Here is a 25,630-nt window from a genome sequence, read left to right as displayed (position 1 = left end):
AGCTAGTTCCGGGACGGGCACCAAAGCTACAGAGAAACCCTGTCTTGAAAAAAAAAAAAACAAGCACCCAGGGTTGGCGATATGGCTAAGTGGATAAGGGCACTCGTGCAAGCCTGACGGCCTCAGTTCAATCCCCAGAACCCACATAAAAGTGAAGGAGAGCCGGGCGTTGGTGGAGCACGCCTTTAATCCCAGCACTCGGGAGGCAGAGGCAGGCGGATCTCTGTAAGTTCGAGGTCAGCCTGGTCTATAAAGGGAGTTCCAGGACAGGCTCCAAAGCTACAGAGAAACCCTGTCTCGAAAAAACCAAAAAAGTAAAAAAAAAAAGTGAAGGAGAAAAATGACTCCTCACAGTTATTCTTTGACAACTCCGTATGTATCCAGTGGTATGCTCACGCGTTCGTGTGTGTGTGTGTGTGTGTGTGTGGTGTGTGTGTGCGCGCACACACACACCATACACACATAAAATAATTAAATTCTTTAAAAAAACAAAGACATAGCAATTTAAATCCAAGGGGGCCATGGCACTGACTACCATTCTTGAATACAAGGACAGGCAGCTCTGGGCTCCTGGCTTTGCTCTATTGCTAGGCACACTGACCTCCCCGGGACAGCACCCCATCTCTTTTCCACACAGGACTCAGGGACACAGACTTTCCAAGCCAGCTAAAAGCATCTATCTTTGCAAATATCCCCTCTCCAGTAGAGCCTCGAGTGTAAGGACATGTATGTACCCCCACTCCCAGTGTAATGGCCAATCCTCCTCGCTCTGCTAGCTTCCCTCGGCTTCTTGTTCATTCTCGTATCCTTCCACGAAGTTTCCCTTTGGCTTTTGCTGTCCCGTGGTTACCTGTGTTGAGGGCAGCCACCACATCTGGAGTGACGGAAAAGCTATGCAATAGCCAGGACAGTAGCTGTGCCCCTCAAATGGTCCCGCCCTCATCCCCCTTACTCGAGAAAGGCCCAGACAAAGTCAGGAGGCACCCGCTTGGAGCCAAGAAAAGGATCAGAGATTCTACCCCACCCCCACCCCTCAGTGCAAAAGCTGGGGTCCTCAGACAGACCTGTGACATTAGCTTTTCTAGGCACTGTGTTGGCCTCCTGTGAAATGGGGTGAGTGGAACACCCTGGCAATTCAGAACGGTAGCTGGGTGCCTTTCCAGCTAAGTCCCTTCTCATAGGAGCAACTGAGGCTCAAACCAGACACAGGCTGGGTCCTCAGAAGGCAAGATCACCCAAACCTTCCCAGCTCCAACTAAATGACCAAGTAACTTACGAGGCTATGAGCTTGACCTATTGAGCTTGGCTAGCCACTAATGTCCCCTCAACCAACATCACAAAAAGATTATACCCAGACTGACTTCCTTATCTGTTTTTTAACGCATGGGATACCAGAAACAGGGGCTCACACAGTTCTGGCAGAGAGGCTTTGGGACAAGAGCAGAGTGGCAGTAAAAGGCCAGATCCCTTGGCAGTGAGATGGAGATGGTGGGGGACAGGCTGGGATGAGATGGAGATGGTGGGGGACAGGCTGGGATGAGATGGAGATGGTGGGGACAGGCTGGGATGAGATGGAGATGGTGAGGACAGGCTGGGATGAGACGGAGATGGTGGGGACAGGCTGGGATGAGACGGAGATGGTGGGGACAGGCTAGGATGAGACGGAGATGGTGGGGACAGCCTGGGATGAGATGGAGATGGTGGGGACAGCCTGGGATGAGATGGAGATGGTGGGGACAGCCTGGGATGAGATGAGATGAGATGGTGGGGACAGGATGGGATGAGACGGAGATGGTGGGGACAGGCTGGGATGAGATGGAGAGGATGGGACAGGCTGGAGCAGGGGACCCAAGCCTCTTAGGAAACAGTTGGTGTACACTGGCCTCACCTTGGCAGTGACTCCTTCCTGAGCTGCTTTCCTAAACCCACTCATTATAACAGCCACTTCAGACAGCCCCACACTGCTCAGGGCCTTGGGATGACAAAACCAGCCCATCACTGGATATAAAAAGGGCCCACTCCACCACTCTTGACAGGGAGTCAGTATGGGTAAGTTGTCTGGGAGATTCCCAGTCAAGCAGGGACGCTTATGTTTCCTTAAGAAACCTAACGTACCCCCACCTCCCGCATCGGGCTCTTCCAGGCACACTGGGAAAGTGCTTATCTAGCCTGGTGTTCCACCCGCCGCAGGGAAAGCTGAAGCACAGAGAGGGGGTACCTGTGTAGAGCACAGCGAATGGGTGTAGGGTGGGGACTGGACCAAGAACTTCAGGTGAACCCTTCCAGGGCAAATGGGTGTGGAATGGGGAGAAGAGCAGTGGAATAGGAAGTGGGAGGACAACACACTACAGCTGACCCTCAACAGGCAGAGGGGCGGGAGTGTGGGGGTGGAGACGCGTGTGTAAAAGCAGGTGCAGAGTGGGAAGAAGTGTGCGGGTGGAGACGTGTATGTAAAAGGCAGGTTCACAGGCTTGGTCGAAGCTGGAGTGCAGATACAAGGTCAGAAGACAGCTTTCGGGAGTAAGCTCTCACTCTGTATCTTGTTTTGAGGCAGGGTCTCTCTGTTTCTGCCACTTCTCCTCATACTCCGAGCTAGCTGGCCCCCGAGCTCCCATGCACTTCCCTGTCCACCTCCCATCTCACGCTACCACATACGGCTTTGTACATGAGCTCTGGGAGCCAGACTGTGGTGGTCACGCCTGTGCAGCAAGGGTTTCACCTGCTGAACCATTTTTCCAGCCAGAAACCTGGATTTTTGTACAGACTTTACTGAATTTGTGTGACCCTTTAATTTCAAGCTAATTTTAATCCTGAACAGTCACGAAAGAAAGAAAGAAAGAAAGAAAGAAAGAGAAAGAAAGAAAGAAAGAAAGAAAGAAAGAAAGAAAGAGGGAGGGAGGGAGGAGGAAGGAAAGAAAGAAAGAAAGAAAGAAAGAAAGAAAGAAAGAAAGAAAGAAAGAAAGAAAGAAAGAAAAACAATTCTAGAGTTGTGTGTCCTTCTCGAGTTACCAGTATGCAACCTCCGTCCAGGATTTCAGTGCAGGGCCTGAGGATGCGTTCCTGGCAGCGAGTCAAAATGGCATGAGCAGTACTTGGAAAGTATCTTTCCCCATAAATCAGTGTCTTGGCTGGATGGTTCAGACTCAGCCATTAGCTATTCATTCCATTGCAACAAACCGTGCTCTCCTTGGGCATTCTTTGGAAAAAAAAAAGACTTTGAGAGTTTGTTATGAATGTCTTTGTCTGGAGGAGAGACAAAATAATAATAATAATAGCAATAACTCAACTATACTGAGTGATTCCAGCGCGCAAGTCCCCAGTACGCAACGGACCACGAATGTTCTGCAGGAGTGCAGGAAGGCATACGGCTTAGGTAACAGGGTGCTGTTGTCCCCCGGGACATGCCCCAGACTGGGTCAGACTCTTGATGTCTGTCCGGTGAGAAGTGTCCTCCACATTTGCCACCTCAGAGAAAGTCTTGCATCTTCCAGGGACAAAACTCTCTGCTGCCAAATGGCTGGAACGTGGCCTCCGCTCTGGGCACCTGACATGGGGGTTGACAGGCAGAGTCCCAGAATTGGGGAGGGGTGGGGAGGGAGGCAGGGGAAAGTTTGTCTCGATGTTTCTTTTCCCTAAAATGCTGATCTTAGGTCTAGACAAAAGAAAAGATGTTGCTAAAAATTACTGAGTCTTACCCAAAAGGCATCTGGTTACACCTGACTCTAGACCAGTGCTTGTAGTAGTCCATGTTCTTGCTGGCCCCTGGCTTCCAGCGTAGGGCTCCAAAGGGAGCCTGCAAGACATGGGTACAAGTCCAGGCACAGTATTTCCAAGGAAGCAAACAGGCAGGATGAATACCACAGGGCTCCCCCAAACCAGAGTTAAGAGGTCAGCACAGAGAGTCACGGGACCAGCATGCACATTAGCCCAAATAAGAGGTACATAGAGCCTGCTCTCAACAGTTCTCAGAGAGATAAGGCCATGGGGGAGAAGAGAAGAATGGGGAATTAAAAAAATAGGAAAAAATCAGTGAGAAAAGAGACCATCAGATCCTTCCCCCATCATGCAGGCTCTACACTGGGGTTTCAGGCAGCCTATCCACCTGACATCTGAGTCTATCAAGTACAGACAGGTGGAGTTATCTACTGTTCATCAGTGGTGAGCATGAGGCCCAGAGAGATTAAACACCAGTCCAGAGCCAGGCGGTGGTGGCGCACGCCTTTAATCCCAGCACTCGGGAGGCAGAGGCAGGCGGATCTCTGTGAGTTCGAGACCAGCCTGGTCTACGAGAGCTAGTTCCAGGACAGACAATAAAGCGACACAGAGAAACCCTGTCTCAAATAACAGTAAGGAAGGAAGGAGGGGGGGGGGGGGGAGGAGGAAGGAAGGAAGGAAGGAAGGAAGGAAGGAAGGAAGGAAGGAAGGAAGGAAGGAAGGAAGGAAGGAAAAAACCAGTCCAGAGTCACTCAGGCAGAAATACCAGATCTGCCACCCACCTGTCTCAATCTGTCTCGACCCAACAGTTCACAAACTCTTAAACTCTGACATGGTGGCCCTTTGAGCTCATCAAATGTGCCAAGAACACCACTGGGTGTGGTGAGCTGTGAGCCACCACCACTATCACCACCACAGTCCCACCCCTCACCAGGTCCCTACCATCCCCTCCTTACTCCTACCTTAGCCACAGGTCCACCACGCCTTTTCTCAAAACTTCGGTCCATGTAAAATCCAATCTGGTATTCCAGTGTGCTCCAGACTAAATGAGCTGGAACATAACATCACACCCACAGCCTAATTTTCAGGGGCACGGCTACACAAGCCACCTGAGGAGCTACTGAAAACTCCATCTGCATTGTGACTAACAAGCACCGACAACTCCAGCTCCAAGGGATCTGACCCCTCTTCTGGCCTCCTTGGTACCTGCCCTCACACAGATATTTACATGCTCATAAACAAAAATTTGAATAAACAAGCAGTTCTTGGTCACTTGTCACAACAGTCATATGTGGCCAGTGTCTACTGTGCTGACTAGCACACATGGAAACATTCCCACAGTGTGGAAGTTCTGCTGGACAACACGCGTCTAGACTTAGAGCAGACTTTGTTGGTAGCTACAGACTCACCCATGTTCTCAATACTGTTCTGAGTTCACAGAGGGTCCTCAAGAAATAAAAGTGAGGAAGGGATAGAGAGGAAGAAGAAAGAAGAGATAGATAGAGATAGACAGGATAGACAGACGGAATGAAAAATGAACAGACAACTGATGGAAAAATTGTGATGAGCAGGTAGACAAATGTATGTATGTATGTATGTATATATGTACGTACAGGCGGATGGATGGATGGGTGGGTGGGTGGGTGGGTGGATGGACGGACAGAAATGTAAATGGGTCTAGATCAGACTCCGCAGCTCCTTAACTCTCAGGGGTCAAACACCCACACATACAAAACCTTGCCTAACTGTCCTATCATAGCCCCTCTGTCCAATCCAGCTGGCCCTGCCCTGGACATGAGCAGCTGAGGACTGTCCCCCAGGGCCCTGTAACCATGCCTGGCTGGACTGAGTGGTCCGTGTTGGGAAAGTATTGATTCTAAAATGCCTTCACTATCGTGAGTTCTTAGGGCCCAGCCAACAATAGCTGACACTCTGCCTCTGATAGCTTCAGTTCTGCGAGTCTTAAAGACATTTCTTTCCAACAAGTAACCCAAATAAAAGTAGTGGGTTTTTTATAAAGAGAAATAATTAAAGAGCAGATGGTGTTGCTTACTTTGAAATGTTTGCTCTAAAATAGATTTGCGTGCACCTTGGTTGGAGTTCGTCCCCCTCTGTATCCGTGTGTCAGGAAAGGAGATGAGCTTGCTAATTACCTGGCTGTCTTTCCCCTACAAGATCCCAATTTAAGAATCTCGTTTCATTCTAAGAAAATTAATTCAAAATGCCAAATAATTTAAAAATGTATTAAGATTCCCCTTAGACCGGCATGAAAAAAGGAGTTTTTATCTGTCTGCTAAAAATCACCTTGGGTAGTAAGATTGAAGTTTAGCTCTCAAGACTTGATCCCCAAACCTGAGCTCCTGGCACAGCTATGGGTTCCATATGTCCACAGAATGCTTCATTTAAAGTATACATGCTTTTAAATTGGTCTCTGACCATTTTTCTGCTATGTGTCTCTAAGCACTCCACACATTTTCCCAACCCTTGGAGCCTTGTTCTTCTCGGAAGCTAGCCTCTTTTATTTGCATTGGAGGTAACCTATTTCCAGCATGCCAAAACCTGTTCATTTTCAAGGCCACTTTAGGAGATTTTATAGCCTAAAATGGAATAAAATTTAAATTTAATAAAATTTGAGACCTGAACCAAAAAGAAAAAAAAAGGAAAAAAAAAGAAAAGAGAGAGAAATGAACTGGTTTAAAAGCCAGCTACTCAAGACTTTGAGGAAAATACCCTGAAAAAAATCCCACGGGGCGGAGACCATGGTTAGCCTGCCAAATGTCATTTGGGGCTGGCTTCAGAAGAGAACCAGAGCTGAGGATGCAATGCAATTATTTAAATCCAGAAAGAAAAATGTTTGCTCCCAAATTTGGCAGCAAATGACAGCCTCTGATTCCAACTGCCTCCATGCCTGGGTGAGGAGGCTTCCTGCCCAGGAGTCGCTCAGGACAGCGGCCACACCTGGGCTTGAGGTGAGCTTTGTACTGCCAAGGGGCCTGTTTGCTTGTTTGTTTGTTTAATCACATGAAGTCAGAGCTGCGCTTCTTTAAATCACAGGTTAGAATGTGAGACTTGTTTGTCTCTTTGTTTCTCTGTCGCCGCCTTTGTCCCTGGCTGGCAGCCCCCTCCTCTGGCCCGGTAGCTCCTCTCTTCCTCCCCCTAGCCTGGTTCTAGGTGTGAAGGACCTGGGTGGGCTGTCTGTCACTCAGGCCTTTTGTGGGTCCAGGGAAGGAAGCTACACTGATGCCACACGTCTTGGGGTCTTTACTGCAAACCCCAACAGCCCAATCCCTCTACAGCATTGGAGGATGAACTCAGACCAAGGGTTTTGTAACGCACACCCACAAAGGACCTCGGAGGACAATCCAGGTCTCACTGGGTTTGTCCGTACCACTACCACCATCACCACCACTGCCACCCCCCATGCCTGGGTTATCTCCTACTGTACGGCAGAGTTGCAGAAACCAGGAAGTGGAAAGAAGGGATACTCAGGGATTGGTTGGCTCCTCACAGGAGCATGGGCAGAAACTCCGGGGTGGAGGGGCTGCAGATTGAGGACAGCTTCCAGCTCCGAAGGCTGCTCTGAGATTACAGGTAGATTACCTAAGGGGCGGCTCACTTGCCTACATCACTTCCACTGGGATCTTTGTTTTTCCCCTAGTGCCGATGACCAACTCTGTTTTTGATGCTAGGCAAGCACTCTAACCCTGGGCTGCATCCCGTCCAGTTGCAGGAAATTCTGAAGATTAGTCAAGGCCAGAAAGGATGGAGCTCCTTTATCCTTCTTCCTGAGAAGGCACAGCCCACTGTGAGGCCCCCAGGGGTCAGCCCCAGGTGTCCTTGGCGAGAACTGGGCTTTCCAGCACTTCACATCTCCCTGATTCCCTCGCCCAGCCCTCAGGCCTGCTCTTTCTTGTAATCCAAGATAAACCGTCCTCCAGAAAACTTCACTGGATAGAATATTGTGACAGGTGACAGGGCTGCATGCAGCAAGCTGGTAACCTACTCCATCTCACAGAGAGACACTGAAACACCCACTGAACAGATCGAAACACCGAGGCTCACAGTGGTGAAATGATTTGTTTGGCTAGGAATCAACTGAAGCCAAGACCAAAATGCTTCTGTACATGCTCGCCTGGCTGATTCTGCAGACCCTCCAGCAGCCAGGCCTGGCTCTGGGTGTGGCCCAGGGGGCCCTGAGTCATCTCTACTCTCTCAGTCAGGACATCCTAGTGACTAATGACTCTGGGCAAGACGAAAGACCAGGTTGGGGACAGGAACCCTGGGATCGACCTTGAGCTTAAGAGGCTCCCAGCTCTGAGCCGGGTTACTAGCGAACCAGGAGTAACCCGAGCCAATCTTTATGGAAGCACAGGAGGCTGGCCGGCCTGCCAGTGCTGGCATCCCCAGCGGATACAAGCCTCCCTTCTCGGTTTCAGCGGCCTCTGTTCTGCATGGCCCTTTCTCTGCAGCGACAAAGCCGCCCCAGCTCATCAAGGGCTGAGACAGGCCCAGACACTGTGCTAACTCCTTTACACACAGTATCCTGTTTAATCTCCGGCACAGAAAGAACAAAGTATAGGGGTTCAGCCTGCATTCCACGCAAGGAAACTGAGGCAGCTGTAACACTCATGACAGGACTCTGATCCCTGTTCTGGAACAAGGCTTGTGTCTTACCACTGCTCTGTTTGGCCATCAGAGTAGGGGGTTCCTAAGGGAGAGTACAGGAGACCTAACATCTCAATACACTCTGTGGTTGTGACTTGTTATGATTAAAAAGGAAAAGAGGGGACGGTGAAGACAGAGAGGAGGGTTATGTGCAAGCTGTTCATGTTTGAAAAAAAGAGTTTCACATATATGCAAACACATGGAATGTGTGTATTCACCCAAATGCACTTCCTGCACACACAGCAGCTTTTATCTACTAATTTATTGGAGACTTTATGAACGCTGAAAGATTAAAAATCCAAAGGTTCAAGGCAGGCAGTGGTGGCGTACACTTCTAATCTCAGCACTCGGGAGGCAGAGGCAGGAAGGTCTCTTTGAGTTCGAGCCAGTCTGAACTACAGAGCGAGTTCCAGGACAGCCAGGGCTGTTATATTGACAAACCCTGTCTCAAAAAACAAAACAAACAAACAAAAAAATCCAACAGGTTCACTAGGACTGAAGGTTGAGGCAAGAAGATCACAAGTTCAAGACCAGCCTAACAAATTAGTAAGATTCTGTCTCAAAAATTAAAAAAAAAAAAAAAAAAAACCAACTATGGAGCAGAAGATGTATCTCTATGATAGAACACTTGTCTGGTAAATATGAGGCCCTATCCTCAGTACTAAAAACAAGGTAAAATTAAAAAGGTAAATTTGCTTGTCCAGGCCTGAAATTCATCAGTTTCAAACTTGGGCAGAAAAATCCCAAGTTCAGATTCTTCTCCACCATGCTGTAAAGGTCAGAAACTTCTAGACCACAAACAGCTACAATCCTGAAGTCACAAACTGCCTGGGCCCCCAGCAGACGGGGCCACGGGGATGCCAGACTAGAGTGAGGCTCACAGAGCTGGTGGACACATCTCACTGCTCCTCCGCTAACGAGTGGAAGAGCCAGGTTTGGAACCCAGGGACCCACGGTTCTCCCAACCTGCTTCTAACTTCCAAGCACTACATTCAAGATGACGACTAGCAGCTGGATGCTCAGGGGCCAAGGGGATAACAAAGATTCTACACAGCCCTCCAGGGATGTAGCGGTTCAGGAAAACGGGGGTAACAAACAGAGTGCTGGATGCCTGGGCTACACCCAGACCAGGGCATAAACCAGGGCAAGGCACTTCCCTTCTGGAGCCATTCCAGGACTCCCATCCTAGGTCCCTACAGAGCTTCCCTAGACCTCCCCCAGAGAGGAAATCCGACCCTTTTGTTTTCTCTTCTGGGACCCCATTTCCCCACCAGATGTCAAGCTGCCTGGTCAAGGGCATAGTTCAGGGTGTCCCAGAACAGAGGCCCTGGGATCAGTTGGTAGACCCCCAGCCCAAATACAGCTACCCTCCTCAGTGACAGGAAAGAAACTCCTGGACGGTTCTTAAGGCTCGAAATAAAGTTTAAATATTACTTGGAAATTACTAAACAAATCAAATCACTGTTAAGTGGATGTCGTGGGCTTCCTCTAGACAATACGTTTAATGAAGATTATTGTCCTCCTGGTTATAGTCTGAGATTTGCATTTTATTATCAGAGAACCACTTATGCATTACTCTAGGATTTTCATTAGGTAAATAAATTTTTATGTGGATTTCATTATACTCCCTTGGCTGAAATTCTGATCACTTAACAGCAAGAATGCTGTTCCAACATCCTGTCAGTCAGTCAGGATGTCCCCGTTTCCTCGGGTTGCCGAAAAGTACTTTTTAAAAAACCTGGTGTTGATGGGGAAAGGAAAAGGAGCAGGGTCAGAACTCAGGGTGGATTTTATATCCAGTTCCTTTGCTGAAACACACCCTCGAAAGGAATTCCGTGTCTCAAAACATGTGTGTCTTTTTACACATACACTGTGTAAGACGCACATAAATCGTCGACTGTTTCTCCACTTTGGTCACTTAGAGGTAAACGGATTCAACAGCGCCAGGACCAGGGAGACTGAGGTGCAGGCTAGAACTGAAGAACCAGAGTTGAAAGAGACATGCATGCGGAGAGTCAGGAAGGAAGACAGCAGAGAGAAGGATTCCTGGAACCTCAGCCATCAGCAGAAAAAAAAAATCATTTCTAAGAAGTCTAATATGAAGCAATTAAGCTAATTGGAATCTAGACTGTACAGGGCGCCTCCGGAAACTGGAGACCGAGGGACTCTCCTTGCTGGAAACTCACACCTCGGTATGAATGAGTGAGGGAGGGAATCAATGAAGCAGCTTGCCACAGACCCTCACCTCAGACCCAATCTCACCAGACCCCCCCCCCAGAAGACACAGGTGGTTCTGGATGGCCCTTTCCTATTGGCTCTCAGGGTTTCACAGAAACTTGTTAACTGAAGGGGGAGGGGGACCCTACTCCTTATTAAAAAGGGCTGCCCCATGCCACAGACTGGGCTGCACTCCTGTCTATTATAGCACCCCTCTTTGGTCAGCCCGAAGGACCCAAGGGGACCTTTCGAGGTAGCTTTGCTGAAAGCATATCACAGGGTAAACTCCCAAAACGGTCCAGGGAGATACAGCAACAGAGCCCACACAAGAACTATTCAGGAGAAACAAGGCCAGGTTCTACATGCGTTCTGCCAAGCGCTAGGACTGAGGTGCTGAGGTCTCAATGACACGGGAGTGAGTCCCTAGTAACCTGTTTGATTTGGAGGAGGTCATTATCCTCCCAGCACTCAGATTCTTGTCTGTAAGACTAATGGTAGCAACCACATTGCCTCTCAGGGACAGCGACAAAAGACTTGAACAGGGGTGTCTAAGTATGGGGTCAGGGATGTCAAAGATGGCCATGCTGTCTATACATGGCCATCGGCCCACGGGCACTTGTCTCTCCACAGCTGCTTTAGCTGGAAACACTGTACCAAAGGTACCTGGACTCCAACCTCAAGCATCTTCAGGACATAACAAAACCTCCTTGGTCTCCACCCAAGAGTAGACATCTGGGGCTTTCAAGTAGAAGGCTAGCTGTACTTCTCTAGGAACTTTTGGCTTTTTGGAGTTGACTTTATTTGTTTATTTGCTTGCTTGTTTATTCAGACAGACAGAGTCTCACTATATAGCTCAGGCTGACCTTAAACTCTCATCCTCCAGCCTTGGTCCTTTCAGGACGAGGACTACTGGCCTGTGCCACACGCTCCACTCTTCTAAGATCTTTGAGAAAACAGTACAGAAAAAAAATGAGGATAATGAGAAATGAAGATGCCCAATAGGAGGGCCCCAAGGATAAGATAACAGTTTCCTTCCCGAGGGAGAGAGGTGTTTTTATTTATATTTGTGTGTTTGTTCCCATCTGCAACTGAGCAAATATAGAAACCTTTTTTTTTCTTTTTTTTTTTTTTTTTTTAAAGAAACAGGCTCTTGGGGCTGGAGAGATGGCTCAGTGGTTAAGAGCATTGCCTGCTCTTGCAAAGGTCCTGAGTTCAGTTCCCAGCAACCACATGGTGGCTCACAACCATCTGTAATGAGGTCTGGTGCCCTCTTCTGGCTTGCAGGCATATACACAGACAGAATATTGTATACATAATAAATAAATAAATAAATATTTAGAAAAGAAAAAAAAAAAGAAAGAAACACTATATGGCCCAGGCTAGCCTTGTACTCCTAAACTCAAACTATCCTCCTGCCTCGGTTCTCCAAGAAGCTGGAACTATATTAAGCACTGCCACTGTGCCCAGATTCACACCAACATTTCAAAGTCTTTTTCATTCCGGGGGTGGGCACGAGCAACATGTCCTGCTTCCCAGAGGCTGTGTGACCTGATCAATCACTTCTCTTATCAACTCCTTACAGTGTGGCCACCTGTCACCCAGCCTCCAACACTTGTCCTCCTCAGCTTATCAGTTTTCTGCTATCACAACACCCTGTGCTTAGCATCCCTTATCTTGCTTCTTGTGCTCCAGCCCTAACTACAACTGTGGTCCCAGGAACCTGAGACATCTTTCCCCAAGGCACATAAGCCTGGTTCACACAGTACTGGACAGACAGACACAAGTCAACTTTAAATCCTTCCTCCCCTTCACCAGTCCAACCCCAAGAATCTCGCACACTTCTTCAGAAGTGTTCGTCTCAACTGCTAAGAGAAATACGTGCAGAATACATCCCCTACAGACCCTCTCACACGAGGCTCAGCCATCGCCGCTCAGAATCTCAAATACCTACTGTTGATCTTGGTAACCACCTACGTGAATAGACCATTTGTTGCAAGAACACAATATTTTCCTTGGCTTTTTAGGCACCAGTCTGGCAAATGAGCATTTCCCCACCTAACCTTCTGATGGCTTTATGTGAGTAGTTAATTAGAATTACACACACATGTTTATAAAAGTTTAAATAAAGCATAGTTCGAGTTTGTGGAAATATATGTAATTATTCACATCGACACTTCCCACTGAAAAGAAAGGCAACATAAGCAAGGCCCTGGAAGGGCCAGCGGGTGGAGGAAGCCTCTGCCAGCTCCAACAGTTCCACCTTGGGGGACAGAGCCTGAAACCCCACCACCAAGCCTCTGGCTCATTGTGCTAACACTGCAGCCAACGCATTCCCAAAAGGGCCCTGGGTAGGCACTGGAGTGGCCCTAGGAATACACAAAACGGCCCTTATCTGGCCCCAGTCAGCCATGGAGAAGCCTAGAGGCCAGGGGAGCCCTTTTCTATGCCCATGGAGAACCCCTCTTTGCTAAACTGAGCAGAGATGCGAGCAGCCTGAGGACACAAATGGTGAGGGCTTTGTAGCAGGACAGCTGCCTTCAAGGCCCTTCCCCTCTGTGCTTCCTAGGCTGACCTAGATCCCTCTCTGCCATCCACCTATGCTCCTCTCACTCCCGTGGCCATTTCTTCCACCCCTCCCAAGTTTCAATAAGGTGGTTGCGTCCACATCCTGTGGGTGTGCCCAAACCCCACTTCAGCTTCCTACGGTGAGCAGTTGATAGTTCCCGCTAGGAATTCCTGGCAGCTACCAGATGACCTGTCTTGGACAAAGAGGTCTCAGTTGTTCCCATCACCTCTGTGCTGTCTAGAAAATCCTGCTGGCTCCTGGGCCAGCCTCACTACTCTGCCGCAGAGGACCAAGCGGCTTTCCTGGGGCAGGGAGGGCTGGTAACACTGTGGAAGGAGCTGTCCTGGGGCAAGGTGACCCAGCCAATGTGGGCAAGGGTGAGATCCTGAGACCAGTTCATCAGAGCTGCCCACAGGTGTCAGCCACGGACCTGCCAACCAAACATCCTCAGAGTTCCCGTCTCTCAGCACTGCGTGCCCTGAGGGTAGGCTTTCCCCACTGGCCCCTGGGGAAGCCCTACCTCTGTCACTGTAAAGAGCCGAGGAGTCCAGAGGCTCCTGGGGATTCCTTTTCCTCACAGAACAAAGAACAAAAGAAGCCTGGGGCCCAGGGGATCAGGACCCAGCAGATGAGGCACAGAGGAGGGTCTGGTAAATGCAGGCTCAGAGAAGATTTGAAAATGCCATGACATGAGATGAGCCAGGCACTTCTGGGTCTTTCTTTCTCCCTTCTGGGCAGTCTTCTGAAGCCCAGGGACTCGATCCAGATGGAGCTAAGAGTCCGGCAAGGAAGGAACCGCAAGCAAGTAAAACAAATCAATTCTGCGGAGAATAGCTCGGCTGGCATTAAGGAAAGTGAGCGAGAGATGGATGGCAGTGGCCCTGCCATGTCCAGGCAAGCCAGGAGGCCGGGATTGCTGAGTGACCTTGAACCTGCACACAGGGCTCTTACTCCAAAACGCCGTGAAGGGGTCTACCAGCCTAGGAAAAAAGAAAGTGTGTCCCTGCTGAGGGAAAGATGCACAGAGGGGAAGATTGGGGTGGGGTTGGAGCTGAGCACAGGGAATGGAGATGGCATTTTAGAACCTTACATGCAGAAAGGCAAAAACATTTATAGTCCTTCTGGAACCTTCTCACCCACAGCCTTCCTATCTCCTTCTTTCTTGCTGACCTAACAAAGATTTTTCTTAGATGTGCTCAGAGGCCACTAACTCCAAAGAGTGATGCCCCATCGCCTGGCCTGTGGCTGGACAGGATATCAGGAGACATCATCCTCATCAGTAAGACACAAAGGAAGGACTGTGGGATCACTTAGAAGAGACAACCCTCATCTTCTAAAGATACACCTTTGTCAGGGAATTTCTCTCCCCTGGTCTGGGACACAAACATGTGGGGTGTGGTCTCTAGTACAACATCAGACATTCCACAAGGAGACAAATCGGAGAACAGGGGCCAGAGGTGAGCAGAACAAAGCAAGCGTAACCATGAAAACCACCTGTGTCTAGGCCTAGTACTAAGTACAGCACCCCCACCGTGCGCTCCTCCAGGTCCCTCCTCCCATTATCTCCAACAGCCCCTTATTCTTGGGCTGTTCTGAGTCGGAGTTACTAGCCTTGCTGCCTACAGCACCCTGCCTGAATGGTCCCACCCTGTCTGTCAGCCAGTTCCTCCAGCAGCTTGCCCTGTCCCCTCTCCAGAGGATCTTTTCAGGTTCTCTGAACTTCAGAGCCCTTGGATGTTGGGAGAAATCTCATCCAGAGCAGAGCACTGGTCATCAAGGTGGGGTGGAGAAGAGACTTCAGCTTAGCACCTTAAAAAGGGCTTGACTCCAGGCTCCCGCCCAAAGGGAGAGGTAAGAGCTCATAATGGAACCTTCTCTGCTGGTTTCACATTTTACATTCCTGGAAGCTGGAGAAATGGAAAACATGGAACAAGGGTTGAGAGGGCACGCTCCAGAGCCAGGAAACCTGGGTTCCAATCCTAACACCTCTGTCCATTTGCCAGTTCCGTGATCTTAGGCCCTGGAGCCTCGGTGTCATCACCCATCACTCTATCAGGAGAATACACTCAGAGCTGCTGGGAGGATTGCAGCACACCGCAGGAGAAAGAACACATAGCCCAGGCGAAGCAGATCTCCGATCGGGGCTGTCTGCAGCAAATAACAACATTCACCAGAGACTATGGGAGCTACTTCCCCTTCAGTAGGGTGATGTCAGAGCCCTCCACGCATCAGGGGTGCAGGGTGGTGAGTGGGGCTGTTTCACTGCTTCCTCTAGGATCCAAGGGCTCGGGATGCTCCTCTAGCTTCCCTCCTTGTCAAGCCATTCCTTAAGAAGATGGCACTATTCTGGGTCCACTCAGCACAAGCAGATTTCAAGTTTCTTCAGAACTAGTTAAAATGTCACCCCAGCTAAGCCAGCTGACCCACCCAGATTATACTGCTTGAGTACAAAGCACAGACTGAGATTATGAAACGAGCCACTAAGGAAAAGACCAAGAATGTTCTAGAAAGGGGAAAGCCATGAGGAATGAGGCTATGACCTCTCAAAGTGTCTTTTTCTCCAGATCTCCTTCCTTCCATGCACTAATTCTGTGTTCAGGGGGACCCTAAGCCCACAGTCATTGGGGCAGAGCCAAGAGGACGGGAGCCTGAAGGACAAGCAAAGGATTCAGCCTCCAAAGGCAAAAGCAGACGTGAAATGACACAGTGTAGGAAGGTACTTGTCACCACACCTGCTGCCCTGGGTTCAATCCCAGGAGCCTATGTAGTGGGAAGAGAAAACTGATTCCTACAGTCTTCTGGTCTCCACAGGTTCACCGTGGAGTGTGTGGAATGTACACACATGTGCACACACATGCATGTGCACACATAGATAGATAGATAGATAGATAGATAGATAGATAGATAGATAGATGATTGATGATAGATAGATAGATGATTGATAGATATGATAAATATGATTGATAGATAGATGATAGTTGGATAGATAGATGATAGATAGATAGATAGATAGATAGATGATTGATAAATATGATTGACAGATGATAGATGGATAGATAGATGATAGATAGATAGATGATTGATAGATAGATAGATATGATAAATATGATTGATAGATGATAGATGGATAGATAGATGATAGATAGATAGATAGATAGATGATAGATAGATAGATAGATAGATAGATAGATAGATAGATAGATAGATAGATAGATAGATAGATGATAGATTTAAAAAGCCCCCCAAAAGTCCCAAGTTCCACAAGAAACTTCCAGAGGAAAAAAACTCCATTGCTTGGGCAGGAGACTGCAGTCCGCAGACATTCGTGCCCACATGAAGAAACGGCCCCCTCCACAAGCCAGGAGTCTTGTCAGGTAGGAATGTGGGCCTCATGGTCCCAGGTCCATCCATTAGGCACTAGAAAAGGAAGCCAGAATATGAATTTTGCTGTGATATTTCCAGCTTTTCCCATACTGGTTTCTTTCTAAACCAGCACAGGAGCTGGAGAAACGGCTCATGGTGTAAAGCACTTGTTCTCGTGTACAGGATAGGGTTCGAGTCCCAGATCCCACATGATGGTTCACAGTCATCCATAACTCCAGTTCCAGGGTAGCCAACACGCTCTTCTGGATTCTATGGGCACTAGGCACACACATGATACACAAGCATACATGTAGGCAAAATACTCACACACATAAATAAATAAATCTTAATTTTTTTCAAAAGGAAAGTGAAAAAGACAGCGCAAGTCAATCATAACATATCCGTGAGCAGAGTGGTCGATATGCACCTATCAAAAAAAGGAAAAAAAAGCCGGGCGTTGGTGGCGCATGCCTTTAATCCCAGCACTCGGGAGGCAGAGGCAGGCGAATCTCTGTGAGTTCAAGTCCAGCCTGGTCTACAAGAGCTAGTTCCAGGACAGGCTCCAAAACCACAGAGAAACCCTGTCTCGAAAAACCAAAAAAAAAAAAAAAAAAAAAAAAGGAAAAAAAAAAAAAGGAAAAAAAAAAAAGGAAAAAAAAAAAAGGAAAAAAAAATCCAAGGGCAACACTCATCCTCAGGCCTGCAGTGTGCAGCCTTCATCTGAAAGATGGGAAGGCAGGCTGGGTGGTGCAAATCCACAATCCAAGCACTCAAGAGGCTGAGGATAAAGGACTACAAGTTCAACTATAACCTGGCCATAGAGTGAGGTCATTCCGAGAACTCTGAAAGAAAGTCGGGAAGCACCACCCGGAGGAGGGGGCTCAGATGCGCACCTCCCGCCTGGCCTGGATCAATCGCACTGGAGTACCGGGTACCTGGTACCACCGACCTAGTCACTAGACCACGTCAGCACCACAACCTCGGCCCATCAGCAACCCCAGGACTCCAGCCAGGGAAACAGACCTGAGCTCCTCCGAGAAACCCGGAGCACCACCGTTTTTTTCCAGGAGTCTGAACTTCATCTCCAAACAGGATACATTTACATGTGGGAAGGAAGGCCTGCGCATGCACCAAGGATGCGGACCCAGGTATTTATACAGTTTCATAAACTGCGAGTGATTATTCTGTTTCATAAGAACAATCACTATGCAAATGAAACCTCCAGCTAATACAAACAGGGCTGTTAAACTCACTTGCCAATGTTTATGAAAAGAACCCCAGCCTGGCCCTGACCAAGCATGCTAAGAAAATGTTTAATCACAAGACACATTTGAGTGAGGAAATTAGGCAAATAAGAAAAGATGGCCTGACTTCACTCCCAGAGCCCCTTCCCACCTCCCAATCCTCCTTTATTCAGCAAGACAATGATGGCAAAATGAAAAGGTTCCCAGAGGAAGGAAGATGTCAAGGCTCCAGGAAAAAAAAAAAAAAAGCAGGGCAGATTGAGGGGGAGGGGGCACCCTCACAAATATCCACAGCCCCTCAGGACCTCCCACCTATTCACACTTGTATTTGAGTGGGGTGGTAGGAAGGGTGGAGGGGACAATGTGCAGGAGGCTCATGGGCAGGGCACAGGAAATTCCTGGCTGCTCCTACCCAGGCCTGCTATTGAAAGCAGACCCCAGGATCTGCCGCATCCCCAGGTTGTGCTCACCAGGGGACCACCAGGCTAGAATCCCCAGGTTGTGTTCACCAGCGGGGGTCACCAGGCTGGGGTCAGACGGCAGACCTCAAGGAAATGCCTCAATATAAGGAGTCCCAGCCTGGCAGGCTAGTACTTGGCCTTTGCCACCACCTATCTCAGAGCAAAGAGGCAGGCTTTTTGCAGCTAGTCAAGGCATTAGGAAGGGTCCCAAAGGTGCAGGAAGCCACATCCTCAGAGGGTCACGCCACGGCAGTTCAGGAGTCAATAGCCCAGGTGTCAATATGGACCACAGAATGTGAGCGGTGAAGAAAGATATCTCAGTCTAGTACAGGGGCATAAACCCCTATAGCATGGCCTCCCCTTTAAAACAGAGAGTAAGAAACCATGCTCCCAAAGCTGCGACTGGACACTGTGCACAATCCTTGGGAAGTGATTCTGCTCAGTCAAGGTTAGCTATGTGGTCTAACTTCCTCACTATACACAAGATGCCCACAGGGGGCTGACGGAGTTTCCCAGATCACACAGGTTAATCGCACACATAAGACAACCTCAACTCCAGGTTTTCCAATAGAGATTGGGGGGGGGATGGAAACTAAGCTGGTACTGCCCTGCCCTGTGGCTCCTCCCGGAAGTGCTCCGCAAGGAGGCAGTGGTGGGAGGGACCTCTGTAGCCACTGCTCCCAGGGGCTGGGGGAAACCAGAGCCGTGTCCTGGCAGGGCCTCCCAGGGGCCCGGGCAGGGGCAGCTGTCCAGAACTGTCTGTCCAAGGAGGGGGCAGGGAGGCTGCCACACGGAGCTCGCCGTGTGCCAGTCCCTGGGGCCAGGCCGGCTCAGCCTGCTGGCTCCATCCAGAGCCCGCCCCAAGGGATGCTGGGGGAGGCAGCCAGGATCAGAGCCGCCGGCTGCGCATTCCCCTCCCCCAGCAACAGGGGACTAAAGTGGGTCAAGGAGGAAGGAGGGGGCCCAGGAGGGCTGGGGGAGGGGGCCGAAGAGCTCGTGAAGGCACCCAGGGGGAGGGAACCAGGGGAGGATGCCTGGAAAAGCAAAACCATGTGTGCAGTGGGCCTTGGGGGGCCAGGCAGAGCGGCTGAACGACTGCAGAAGACTTGAGGGTTGTCAAAAATCGCCTCAGAATTAACGGGGAGGGGGGCGGGGAGGTCTTAATTCGGGCTCCTGCCCAGGTTGGTCCTTCCCTTTACCCCACCCCTTGGCCTTGCAGGCTCCTTTCCCAGTCTTTTTTTGCCTCTCCTAGAGCCCACCCTTCAGTCCATACGGAGCAGCCGGTTGGCTCAGACCAGGAGGTGTGCCCAGCTGGGGCCCAGCTGTACAGCCAGGAGGTGGGATCTTGGGGTGGGGAGCAAAAGTGTAGCCCAGCCCATGCTGGGCCCTAGTTCAGCAGGGCTGTGGCTAGGCCAGGCCAAGTCAGCCACTACTCACCAGTGAGAAAGATTGGAGTGGGCCCCTATCCCCCAAGAGGCATCCTTGGGGAGTCTGGTGAAAAAGGAAAGGGAGGGAGGCAGGAAATGCCGCCCAAGCCGATCCCCACCCAAGAGGAGCAGCCAGGTCCCAGGGCTCTCAGGGGAAGGACTAGGGGGACACGGTTTGATCCAGGGAGACACCAGCTGGTGGTAGGCCTCCACCCATGACTGGTCCCAGCTCAGTCACTAGTCTCTCTAGAAGCTTCTCCAATCCTCGTGACAAAAAAAAAAAAAAAAGAGGAAGCATCCATCCACCCAGGCAATTCGATATGGTCCAGAAACCTCCAGGGTGCCTGGGTTCCAGGAAGCCAAGCAAGGAGGGGGTGGAAGGCAGAGAATGTAGAGGGGTCCAGTGTCCTGGCATAGGAGTGGACCTAGAGCTCCAGGCTTTTGTGGGGGATGAGGGAGGGAGGTCAAGGGGACAAAGACTTAGAGCAACCTGACCTAACAGGCTCCTCATAGGGACATACACCCATGGGATGGGGGAGGGGTAGAAGGAAACATGATGTAGGCTCACAGGCCAGTCCAGGGCCCTGGGCAGCCGTTCAAGCAGACACCACACTTTGTATCCCCCAGCAAAGTCACTCACCCTACCCCCCCCCAAATAATCACATCTAAGATTCCTGATGATCCAGAAGGATTCCCAAAGCCTGGAAGGAGGGGTGGGTGGGAGAAGTCACCGGAGAAAGGAGGGCTCCTATCAGAAACCCCTAAGTGTACAAATTCTAACTTGGCAGAACAGAAGAGCTGGCCTCGGGTATTGCCAGGTTGCTCATGACACCACAAAGCAAGTACAGCCTGGTCCGTCAACCTCTCAAATGTCAGGGTGGGACGCCCTGGTTAGCCTTCCCTTCGCGAACCTGTCCAGGCTGCTTCTTCCCAACTGAAGTCTTAGCAGTGGGCCCAACCCAGGAGCAGGGAAGGGATGAAGCTGACCTCCTTCCTCGGGGGGGGGGGGACGACGGGGGGGGACACAGTGCCATCAGCTCAGAGTCCAGGACATTTTACTGTCTCCTAGAGGGCCAGCACCTCCTGGGAAGAAGCTGGGTGGACACTGGCTCACCATGTATGCAGAAGGCAGCCCAGGAGTGACTGCCTCCACAGCATCTAGCCACCATAACCTCAACCATTAGGCTGCTCCCCAAAACTCTATCGCCTGCAGCCAAGTAAGCTGGTTGGTACCAACCTCACAGGGCCACTGAGGGGATTCAGAAGCTTAGGAAGCAATCGTCCTGCAGCTGCACAGGAGGCCTCAAAAAGCACTGATGAACATCCTGCCGCAGCTGTTGCCCCTTACGCACGGGCCAAACCTTTCAGGTGGACTCACCAAGGAAAATAAATCAAGACAAGAAACACAGGGAGGTGGGGACAGGTTCTGCCTCACCCAGCACTTCCAAGTGGGAAATGAATTCAGGAAACCCAGGACAGGCCTCCACATTCCCCCCTAAAGAACGTGAAGAGCCAGTACTTAGAGCCAGTGAGGAGGACAGGACATTCAGAATAAGGCCCCGTGAGACCTGCAGACAGACTGAACTGTGGACACAGTGGACACATGCAGGCAGCTGGCTTCTCATGCATCCAGCATGGGGGATGGGAGCAGCTCAGCCTGGCTAGGCACTCAGGGACTAGTAGCAATGCTGGGGTGTCAGTATCTCCCTTCCATCCCCAGCCCTAACAGTGGGCATGAGGTCTTAGACCCCAGCAAGATCCTGCCTATTCATTGGTATGGAAACTCAGAGATAAACAGCCCAACTCACAGCAGCCCTGATACTCCCAGGCTTAGAAGGTTTGTACTTTCTGTGGACCCCCTTTCTCACTTGGCATAGCAGGAGGGACCGTGCCCAGATTATCTCCCTGGGTATACAGAGGGACCATGTGAACCTCTAAAACTACACAATTCACAGAGGCTGTATAAACCTGTGTCCTTTACAAGCTGGGTATAGGGGTACACATTTATACCGTTAATCAGGGGTGGCTGCGTATCCGAAAGCTAAAGGATGACCAAGGTTCATTTCAGAATAGACATCACAGGGGTTGGAGAGATGGCCCAGTGATCAAGAACATTGGCTGCTCTTCTAAAGGACCTGGGTTCAAATCCCAGCACCCACATGGCATCTCACAATTGCCTGTAACTTCAGTTCCAGAGGATCCGAGGCTGTCCTCTGACCTCCACAAGGACCAAGCATATATGTGGAGCTCAGACATACATGCAAACAAAACACCCAGACACAGAAAATAAACAGATTTAAGAACTAAATAAAGATAATAAAGAGTGGGAGCCATAACTTGGTAGAGTGCTTGCCTAGCATGTATAAATCCTTGGGTTCAATATTAAGGAAAGAAAAATAAAAATTTTTAAAAGAGGCCTTTTAAAAATCAAAGGCCCAGCCAAACACTGGTGGTGCACGCCTTTCATCCCAGCACTCAAGAGGCAGAAACAGGCGGACCTCTGTGAGTTCAAGCCCAGCTCAGTCTACAGAGCTAGTTCTAAGACAGTCAGGGTTACACAGAGAAACCCTGTCCCAAAAAAACAAACAAAAAAATAAATTAATAGGTGAAATCAAGGCCCAAGGAATAGCCAGAAGGCTTACTGTTAAGAAAGCCTGACATCAAGTCTGGTGACCTGAGTTAAATCCCTGGAACCTACGTAGTGAAAGGAGAGAACAGTCTCCTGCAAGCCGTCATCTGACCTATACACATAGGCTCAAACGTGCACACCCACACATACACATCACACAAAATAAACAAATGTAAAGATCAAAGCCCAGGCAGCCATCTTGGGGACTCCCCAGAACGGGCCATGCTTTGTACTGTGTGCACACACCAGCATTCTACCCCAGCAATGCTATCCCATACCCAGCAGTCTCCAAAACTGTTCTGTATTACCTCTTCCATGTGCTGTGCTCTAGCCTCAAAGAAAGCCATCCAGACCCGTCCCCATTCTTCCAGTCACACACACCCCACATTCCCACAGACTTTCTTCCACCATATTCTCATGGGTGAAGACAGTGACTTTTTCTTCTATCCACAGCAGGGCTGGGCCCAAGCAAAGAGAAGCAGCCCTGGGGTCAAAGACAAAGAGGACTGGCTACTTTGCTCTGTGGTTCCCTCCCATCTGCCGAGGTCAGCTATCCCATCATCGACTCTGTAATGTCCTCCCAGGACCCGAAGTCAGATAAGCAGCATAAGTTCCCAGTGAGAAGCAGCCACTGGCAGAACTGTGTACTCTGTCTATCTCATTCCAAAGTCCACTGTCAGCTCCCTGAAGGCAGGTCCAGGGTGCCTCTGAATGGCCCTGCAGCTCGGGCAGTACGAGCCGTCCGCTGACTGAGCAAACTAGGTGACTTTGGTCTGTCTGCTGGTCTTCTGCCTGTCATTTCTTGCACAGATGTATTCAAGGCCGAGGATGTAGTTCATTAGGAAGGGCTTGCCTAGCATGCTCAAAGTCAGTGCTTGGATCTCTGGCACACCATAAACTAGTGTGTTGGTAATCCCAGCATTTGGAGGGTAGGGGTAAGAGAACCAGAAATTCAAGATCACCCTCAGCTATAACGCAAGTTCTAGGCCAACCTGTAATGTTTCAAAGTATTTTTTGAGACCCTATCCAGAAAATTAAAGAAATAAAGCAGCCCCATGCCCACATGTTCAGTCTCTATTTTATATATTCCTGGCATTAGGCAGAGACACAATATAGTTCTGTGGTCTCCAAGCTTGCCTTCAAACAGGGTCTAGTCCTAGCTGCCCGATACTAGGCAATTGACTTTACATCCCTGTGCTTCAGCTTCCTTCCCTCTCTGAAACAGAGTGATCACAGTACCTGCCCATAGATGTCTGTGAAGCTTGAATTGGTGTGAGCTGCTCAGAGCAGCCCTGGCCCCTAGGAAGCAAGCAATAGAAGGCACTGATTGTGTTACTGTGCACAACCCAAGCTGCTGCCTCTGACCTCCTTAAGCCCCGCCCCAAAGCTGGGGGCCAATCCGTGCTCCAGGACCCCAAGGCTCCCTAAGGTGCACATCTGGTCCGCGGGCTTCAGCCCACCACCCACCACCGGCCGGCACCCTGCTGGGGTCGCGACGCCGCCCCCGCTGGACCTGAGGCTCTGAGGCCTGAGATCGCCGAGTTCGGCTGAGTGGCGGGGCCCACCCGGAGTCGCGCGAGCGGCGCAACCCGCGCCTTCCCAGCCAGTCCCCCGCGGCGGCTGCTTTGTGCCAAGCCCAGACCCTGAGTTACTGCGCCGCAGCCATGGAGCCCTCAGTGCGGGGGGCAGCCGGCGCGTTCCCAGGACGGCGCCTCAAAGGAGTCCCAGGGCCGCCTCCACGGGCAGGAGGGTGGGGACCCCAAAAGGGCCACGTTCCCAAGGCCGCCAGGCTTTCGCAGGTCGTGAAGCAGAAAGCGTCTCCGAGCAGCGGCCCTGTTTCACCTACACTCATCCAACGCCCCCCCCCACACTTCACCGCCACCCCTCCTTTTCCCCATCAACCTCCCCATCCCATTTCTTGCCCTACCCATCCATGACTTCTTCCCTTTCAACCGCTGCCTCACTGTCTTACCATTCCTGCCCTGAGGTCCCTGGACCCAGACGTCTGAGGCAAGTCCACAGACAGGCCACAGAGGGCCCAACTCCCGCCTCTCGTTCTATGAGTCTCTGGTGTCCCCCACCCACGGCGCGTCCCCCATCAACACCACTACCCTCGGGTCACAGCCTGGCTTGGAGAAGGGCCGGATTCTGGGCCAGGCCTCTGAGGAGACTGAGGAGCCTCCTGGCCTCATTTCCCCATCTGTCAAATAAGTCTGGAATGCGAGTCCACTGCCAGGTGCTGGGGACAATGCAATGACCAGACAGAGAAGGCACTCTGCTGGACGGTTCTAACCGGGCTGGGTCATGGCCTGAGTCCTCCCGTGGCTGATATACTGAGAAAGACCTGTGTGTCTGTGATGAAGTAGAGGACATGACACTTTGGTTCCTGGGGCAAGACTTCTAAGCCCAAGCTGGCAACAGCCCTAGTTGAGCTGATCCATCACCCAGGGGGTCTCTCTGGGGCCTGGATTCCACCAGAAAAGCCCAAATGAACTGAGTCAGTGGGGTTGCTAGCGATGAGTGGGGAGGGAGCTCAGGAACACCCAGACACCTCCCACAATCTCTCCCAGCCCTGGGGAAGAGAAACCTTTCTGGTCCCCTCCCATCAGAAACCCCAGTCATCGGGACACTGCTCTCCAGGATGGTCCTGACCAGACAGCTTCTCCCCACCCTTTCTTTCTGAAAGGGAAGTGTATTATTAACTGGTATACTTGAAGAAGCCCCTCCCTCCAACTACAGGGAACTTGCATGTGCACCTGTTGCTGGAGCCTCAGTATCCGTGGCAGTGCTGGCACCGAGTACATGCTCAGTAAACACATGGGATGCATGAATGAGCATGCCAACAGCCAGCAAGTGTGTGGATCCTAAAAGCCTTGAAACTCTCAAGCTGGGATGAGACGACCCAGCAACAAGCGGACAAGTGGACTTCACAAACCACTGGGCTCTCCTGGAGACTCTCACATGAACATTTTTAAAGGCTCAGAAAGTTCTAAAGGTTTAAGAAAGTCACAGCTCTGCTTAATCCAGTGCTGCCAAGCGCATCTGGCCACAGGAGACACTATACCACTCTCATAACGACGATTTCATAAACAGAAAAAAAGGATTCTTTGTGCTTAGGATAGGACCCAGTCAAGCACGGCACTGGGCACACAGGAAGTGCTCCAGAACACCTGAATGATGGCTACAGGGAAGTCACACACAAAGCCCACCAGTGACCAGACTCTTCCCCAGGCTGCTGGCACCTGAGGCTACCTCACACACTGCGCATGTACATACATGCGCACACCTTGACTCCCGCACACATGTACAAAGATAGAGAGGCACACTAGAGGAAACATGCTGAG

The 25,630-nt window shown here is 50.4% G+C and overlaps 1 protein-coding gene across 2 annotated transcripts in view; it reads right to left on the bottom strand.

Annotated features, from left to right (window-relative positions):
- The window catches only part of Znf423 (zinc finger protein 423), a 300,145-nt gene that overhangs the window by 261,308 nt on the left and 13,207 nt on the right, over positions 1–25,630 (bottom strand). Inside the window, exon 1 of one of the 2 annotated variants that reach the window (XM_057754121.1) lies at positions 23,526–23,578. The exons of the other annotated variant lie outside the window; for it this stretch is intronic. The gene's annotated coding sequence lies outside the window, so the exon portion shown is untranslated. Of the gene's footprint in view, positions 1–23,525; positions 23,579–25,630 lie in introns of those variants that run through there. 2 annotated transcript variants of the gene reach the window in all.

The sequence above is a fragment of the Chionomys nivalis genome, chromosome 21 (genome assembly GCF_950005125.1).
Source record: "Chionomys nivalis chromosome 21, mChiNiv1.1, whole genome shotgun sequence".
Classification (NCBI taxonomy): domain Eukaryota; kingdom Metazoa; phylum Chordata; class Mammalia; order Rodentia; family Cricetidae; genus Chionomys; species Chionomys nivalis.
Note: the sequence above shows the minus strand (reverse complement) of the source record. Positions and strands in the feature narration are given on the sequence as shown.